The sequence below is a fragment of the Plodia interpunctella genome, chromosome 1 (genome assembly GCF_027563975.2).
Source record: "Plodia interpunctella isolate USDA-ARS_2022_Savannah chromosome 1, ilPloInte3.2, whole genome shotgun sequence".
Taxonomy (NCBI): domain Eukaryota; kingdom Metazoa; phylum Arthropoda; class Insecta; order Lepidoptera; family Pyralidae; genus Plodia; species Plodia interpunctella.
This window is the reverse complement of record NC_071294.1, coordinates 5,360,559-5,367,969: the sequence shown is the minus strand read 5'-3', so window position 1 is coordinate 5,367,969 and position 7,411 is coordinate 5,360,559. Positions and strand designations below refer to the sequence as shown.

The window sequence follows — 7,411 nt, the reverse complement described above, 5'->3', positions numbered from 1 at the left end:
ACTTGCAGTAACATATAAGAAACAACAAATGTTATCTATATTTTATAACAGTCTTTGTGGAGAGAACCTAAGCAGATAAGCAGTATGAATATTTATTGAAAGACGCATATACTCACACGGCCACCAGTCGGATCAAAGGTAACTGGTCAAAGTACCAACATTAATCTCAATTGCAGCTCTAACGCGACTACGACCTAGGTGCATGACTGTGAGACATATGACGTCACTCTTGCGTTTTAAGGCATCACTCAACTACTGCGTTAAATTCTATCAAATTATGACATATCTTTATAAAAATCGATTGAAACGTGGTATTGAACGACGTTGCCAAATGTTGATTTCCTTCATATTATAATTATTAGCATTTTTTGAAATAGTTGGCATAAGGGCAGAATAAACCATGCCTAATAATATGTTTAATAAGCTCATTTTGCGGAGATGGCTGTTAGTAATTTTGCATATACTTTGTTGAAAGCGTGCAATATAAAAGCCCAACGCACTGAAACAAAATGTGAAAAGATGTATGTGAACGATTTCATTGTTTTAATCAAACAAGAGGAATGCAAGCTCAGAATGTTCTTGCTCAGTGGTGGAGAGGTGCCTTTATGGCTTGATCTATTACGGCCCGCCACCGACTTCGTAATATCGCTATGATTTATCCACATGTCTCAGACAATCCTACAAGAAGATGTGTTGTCGACTCAGCCAGAGTCCTCAGATTAATATTGCGCCGCTAATATTAGACGTGTAGTTTTTCTTCCCTGTAAATAATTTGTTATGTTCCACTAACTAGGCCCGGAAATATACCTTTATAATATATATCTAAGGTTGGGTATTCTTTTGGGATACGTATTAGTTATTAAATTATGGATGCTGTATCTTATAGGTACATACATTTATATTATAATAATAAACCACAAGTCATCGTAATATAAATTTTTAATTACTTACAGAACACTTAGATATTTTTTCTCGAAAAATGCTATGTATACCAAATACTCTTGATATAGTTAAGTACTTGATGGATGGTCATCGTAAATTACATTTACAATGAATCAAATATTATTATAATTGTAATACAAAAAACTATACAGATTACACAATAAATAAAGATATTTTTTTCAAAAATTTTATTTACACATCAATTTACCTTATATATAAAGTATTTGCGTTAAAAATGAAACAAAATATCAGCTGTATTTACGAAGTATTGTACTTTATACGACGTCTTCAGATTAAAAAGTGGGACGGCACAATGAAAAGCCCGGGTGGTGTTGGTGGCTCGGGGAGGGCGTCGCATGACGTCACAATAAGAAGATGACACGGGCATAATGTCTCCAAGAGGCTGTGCAACGCTGCATTGCACAACTTTAATAACTACACGCTGGAATCGATAAACATTGGCATGAAAACGTGACAGCATATCGTTACATTGAATCAGTGTAGTGGACAGATTACAAGTCCAAATTGGTTTTCATTATCTACTTATAAATTGTGCTCTATACGAATTTGAGAAGCGGAAAGCCTGCCACAGTAGCAGTTAAATTTGGGTTATATGACGCTAATAGCCTCTAAATCCTATCCGAATGGTCCCCAATAAAAGTCTCAAGTTGCACTGTTATAACTATGTCAAAAATATTACGGTTTGTTTCATGAATTTAAAAACGATATACCTACTTAATTTCAAAAATTTTTTGGGATATACTATTTCTGAAAATGTCAAGGTCGTACCATTATAATAATAATTAACTATAATTGTACTATATTCAAGTCTTTTTATATTTTACAACTAATAAGTAAAAAAGCAAATAAATTGGAAATACTTCCTATGTCATTCTTTATTAGAGGAACAAAATAATAATATAAGTTCATTGCTTGCTCTTTATTGTCAACCAATGTTACGTCTGTTTATAGTGCTAACAACTATAGACATCCATGTACAACATACGTCAATGCTGCAAGTTGACAATTAGAGACGCGCTCGAAGTGTGAAGTCCTCCAGGCGTTCCGCGGACCGCACAACAGTCACACTACGCCTGAAATGACAAACGAAGTTAGTTAAACTACACACAATAATATTGTAAGGAAGTTGGTACGCTACCGCAAGTCCGCCTCTATTTAGAAAGCCGCTCCGCTCCACACTTGACTCTCGTTTGGCCCCGCTCCGCGACGCCGACGTTCAAGTTTTACATTTCATTCTCAAGTTAGCGCAATTTGTGAGGCGCACGTTTGCATATTTTTTGTGCATTGCTTGCCCTTATTATCCTATTTCACATTTTTTCATTCATCCTCCGTAACGTCTCTGTAAACATTTGATGATTTTCCAAGAAATAAAGCATAAATAAATTTTTGTTTGGGTGGGTTTAAAGTGAATATAAAAACAATTAATTGTTTTATTAAAGACTAGCTTTTGCCCGCGGCTTCGCTCATTTTTGGATAACCCTTTAAAAATCAAATAAATGCAAAATTAAATTCACATACCATCGAGTTTTAACGCTTGTATGAATGAATATCTCAACCATGATACAGTGGAAAAACAAAAAGTAGTACACACCCGACAATCGCACCGTAAACTTAAACCAGCGAAAGTACAGAAATACCACTAATAATGTATTCGGTCCGATAAATTTAATTATACTTCGTAAAAATCTGGTGATAAACATATTGTTTTGCAATAATTCTGCAAAACCATATATAGTTGTACTGCAGTGCAGTATCGTTAAATATTACCTACATTTGTAATACTAATGCAAAGCAACTACTAACATGTAAGTGAACCAAACTTAATACGTTATTTTTTACGGTGCCAAAACATATTCTTACAAAGCAATACGATATATTAAGCGTCTCTCCTGTAATATCTAGAATTTCCGTAGTCCGGCACGGCCCGGTCGTCGGACACGGCTCTGGCCGCGCGCCATGCTCGCGCTATCGCCCGCAGCCGGCCACACTACATTCATGGATCCACACTATTCCACAGGCTGATTTATAAGCTGATATCTCTGAAAACAGCGCCAGCTAAAGCAAAAAGTTCTTTTTTTAATCCTACCTGTATTGGATTAATTGCTCGCTTTTCGACTTCGCCACTCTGTTAAATGTACAATATACTTATTTTATTTTGAGTACAATATACTTATTTTATTAGTTTAGTTTGAATGAACAATTTTTTGTTGCAGATTCTTTTGTATCGCTTTGAAATACGGGTATAAGTTGATATGTACAGTCGCCCAAAAGGTCCCACAATTCCTTATTAGCAAAACGAATCTTTTCAATTAATTAGTTTTCGGATCAAGAAAATATTAATTAAGTCCACTGCTGCATGCAGAATCAGGTTTGCTCATTTCCAATGTGAATTAATTTAAAATTTCTAATGAAGGAGAGCGCCAGTTCCTTTGACGTAAGACATCTAGTTCGATATTATGTGGCAAGAGTTACCATTTACTTCTGTGAGCAATTAAGGCTCGCCTTGCTGAGTTACAGACAGATATTTTGCTGGTTTATGGACATTTACAGATTTTGTGATAACTTGTGCCCATTCTATGTTGTTATCTGGCGTGGCTCGTATTGGTAAATAAGATTTTCATTAATATAATTTAAAAAAAATTACAACAGAATATGAGTTGTGGTAATTTTGGATAAATTTTGATAACATACTCGACACAAAAGAACTTGAACGAAATAAAAGCAACGTTTTGACACTAACGGCCCTGTAAATTCTCCCTGAATAGATTAAAAAGGGCTTTAATATAAGAAATTTTACGACCTGCTCATAGGCGGCATACATTCTTTTACGTTTAACGCATTTTTATGTTGAGAAAGTTATTTTTTTGAAGGAGGCTTGGGGAACATTGAAATGCTTCACCTGACCAAATCTCAACATTAATTTTCGGAATATACCTATGGTTTTTGTATGCAAATAATGGCCAACAGAGAGGAATTGCTATCATCTATACACGAGAACTTTTTTATAGAAAATATTACAGTGACAGCTACCTATGTAAGAAGCTTGAACAATGAGCTTTTCAGGAGCACACAAAGCAAAAGCTTTCAAAAAATTGTGGTTACGGTCGGACTGCAAGTAAAATATCACCTACATTGCAGTTTTGTCTGCCGTGAGGAAAGTAGGCTTTCACAAAAACGATTTTAAAATAAGTGCTGCTTTGTTGATGGAGCTTAGTGGAAAATATTTCATGGTTACTTAGAAATTCTTGTACAAGATAAAGTTTTGCTTCACAAATAAAGTAATTTTACTATTGAATTGGCATGGCGCGGGGACCCTAGAATAGGACCACTCCATATCTTCCCGTGGATGTCGTACGAGGGACACATAGGCTATAGGTAGTTGATAGCATTCCCAAGGAGTTTTGGTGTCAGGCAGGCGACCGGTTGTAAAATCACTTCCGAATCTTCAAAGCTTTAAGCCTATTTTTATGCTGATACCGGACTTCGCGGGTTTACAACCCCAAACATAACCGAGAACATGCAGAGATGATAAAATATTGATTACGTATTAATTTCATTCCATATTATTAATATTTTATCAAAGCTTTTAAAGTTATTACATTAATAGCGAGTAAATAAAATTATGTACAATGTTATGTAAAATACAAAAAAGCCTTTATATGCCTTTAACCATTTTCTTTAACAACTACTACTCTAAACATATGAGTTTCTTGATTATTCATAAAAAATACTTATACATTGGTAATTATTTGTAGTAGAAACACAAAGATACACTACGTAACACTACTATGATACACACTACATTACACTACTTTAAATGGTTATAACATAGCTAAGAAAATGTCATATCATGATAGAATCATCATCATCAGCCGTTCAAACGCCCCCACTGTTGGGGTACTAATATTCTTTATGGATGGATAAGGAGTATGGGCCATGACCCAAATATACACTATAGAATAGCTATAAGTATTATTTGCGTTAAAGAACAATAGAGTGTCACACGCAGACGTCAAACTGCTTAGGCGAATTAGGCAATTTACATGCAATAGGCAATAAATGCCCGTACTATAGGTGAGAAACAGTGCTAATCAAACACTTTACATTGTTAGTAGTAATTTATTTCTAATGCAGATATAGTATGTCTTTATTCCATATGGGGTAACAAGAAACTCGAAGGCTACCTTAAACAAGATCCATTTAATATTTAAACAAACCTGAAGTGCTGGACCGATTGTGATGAAATTTGGTATGCATATAGTTAAAGACCAGTTCAAACATAGGATCGTTTAGGGTTTTTTCATCAAAAATAAACCCCCAAAAGACTATTAAGAGGGGGGGGGAAGTTTGTATGAAGACAGTGTCTGTTCCGCTTTCGCAGAGAAATACATACTGGCGCAGCCGCCGTTAAAACCAGTCATTATAATAACCGTATCAAACATAAAAATATTGTTTAGAATAAACCTCTTTGATCAAAATAGAAGTATAGTTATGTAAACCATACAACCAATCATCTGCGATGAAGTTTTACTGTAATTGGTGGCGGATGAACTGACCTCCCTGAGGTAATAAGTTCGTTAGGCGATTAAGTATATCTGCGCCAGAATGTACTTATTAAGACATTGCAAATTCGAGATAACGTTTTTAAATTTACCCCATAACACGCACACACATTTTCTACACTAACCGATATTCTGTTAGGTTAAACATTACTACCAGCAATAACTTGAGTGGCGGGGGTTCTGCGCAGCGAACCGTCGTAAATACTGTAATCAGGTTCTTGAGATAGTGGCGACAGGAGTCCCGCATGGTAAGTGCCGCTATATCGAGTTATGGCACGTCACCTGCAAGGGCCCTACACATGTTCAGTCACACTCACACAGTTCTATAACCAGGTTACTGGTTGTGGAAATTGCAGTAAGATATTGAATTGAAAAGTGTCCAATATAAGACCAAAAATAGATAGCATTGTGGTGCGTGTAACACTTTTATTTAATTAATTTAAAACTTAATCATCCAATATACACTTATACAAAAAAAATCTAAATGTCAAATCTAGTCATTAGTACATTTTGATATTTACGTTTAAAGAACTTTTTGTCAAACATCAAGGAGGTAAGTTAAAGCTGGTTTCAAACTATAATGAGGTATCTCATTAATTACAAGTGCCAGTTCTGTATTTCGAAGTAAAGTAAAAATACTAAATTCCCTTCAAAAGCGAATATTCAAATTACCTATAATTTTTTGGTAGACTAATTAATATTCCAATTACATCGATATGTTATTTTTTCAAACAGATAATATGAAAATAGTTTGTTTTGTAGGTAAATCAGCCACTATTTACAAACAGTAAATTATAATCCTTTGTTATATTGCTACACTCCATATAATGAATGTCATACGGGACCGTAGGTGACTACGGGACGTTGACAGGTGATAGAAAACAAGAGCATGCCCAAATAGGGTTGACGTCATCAGGAGGGTCGTGAAATTAGAGCTATACCGTAAAAAAATAAAATTGATTGATTGAAGAAAAATTGAATTTATAGGTTCTTTACAGTGTCGTGTGTCGCGAGTTTTTAATTCCTAAGGAGGAATTACTTCAAAATTTGGTGATTAAAAATTGTAAGGTTTTTTACCCCGAACTTCATGGCGTTACGGCCTAGAATGCAACCACACAGATGAAAGAGAGATTCGCCCTATACCCACACACTATAGTCCTCACTGCTTAAAGTAATATTCTCTATATTTGACGCAGTAAGTTAAAATCAGCGAGCCGTGAATAGGTACGGTGGTATCTCAATAATTGATTGCTAGAGATCTGTAGCTCTATTGATAGCAGAAATCTATTTGTTAATGGCTGTAGTCATCTCTAGTGAATATTCTGTTGCAACTTGCTATTTCTGTGCATGCTTAAAGCCAAACCGTTTTCAGAGGACATCGGAGGTTGTGTATGTAGTTTCTCAACTCGCAATTGAAATTAATAATAACGTGGCTTAAGGTAAATTAATATCTTTGTAAGTTGATTTGTTGGATTTATTTTAGTTATTTTGCAAATTACCTTATTGAAATCGGTGTAGGCTTTTTGGAAAAAAATTATTATTAAAAAAAATCGTTTGACATAGCGAGGATGATTTACTGGAATATCGATGCGTATTTTCTTGCAAATAATACTTTATGTGTATGTATGATATATGGTAGTATTCATAAGGATGAACAGTACTAAGTAAGAAAGGAATTCACTACAGGACCTACCTATATATCTAGCGATTCTGTTTATCTAGCAAAATATCGTATACGATATAATTTTAAACCATTTAGAATACATCAAATAATCTTATTTTCGGAAGCAAAATTTATTCCATAATTTGGGTCGTTCGAGATGAGGCGATCGATTTATTCTAATAACCTTTTGACTTTGTCAGAATCGATTAAAACTCGAGCTAGC

At 34.7% G+C, this 7,411-nt stretch overlaps 1 long non-coding RNA gene across 1 annotated transcript; it reads right to left on the bottom strand.

The window, feature by feature from the left end:
• Nucleotides 1-1,029: 1,029 nt before the first annotated feature.
• Nucleotides 1,030-5,965, bottom strand: LOC128670410 (uncharacterized). The gene is made up of 3 exons (XR_008404760.1): nucleotides 5,680-5,965; nucleotides 1,949-2,036; nucleotides 1,030-1,384 (listed from the first exon to the last, which is right to left on the bottom strand). It is a non-coding gene; the product is annotated as an uncharacterized LOC128670410 (long non-coding RNA).
• Nucleotides 5,966-7,411: the final 1,446 nt, after the last annotated feature.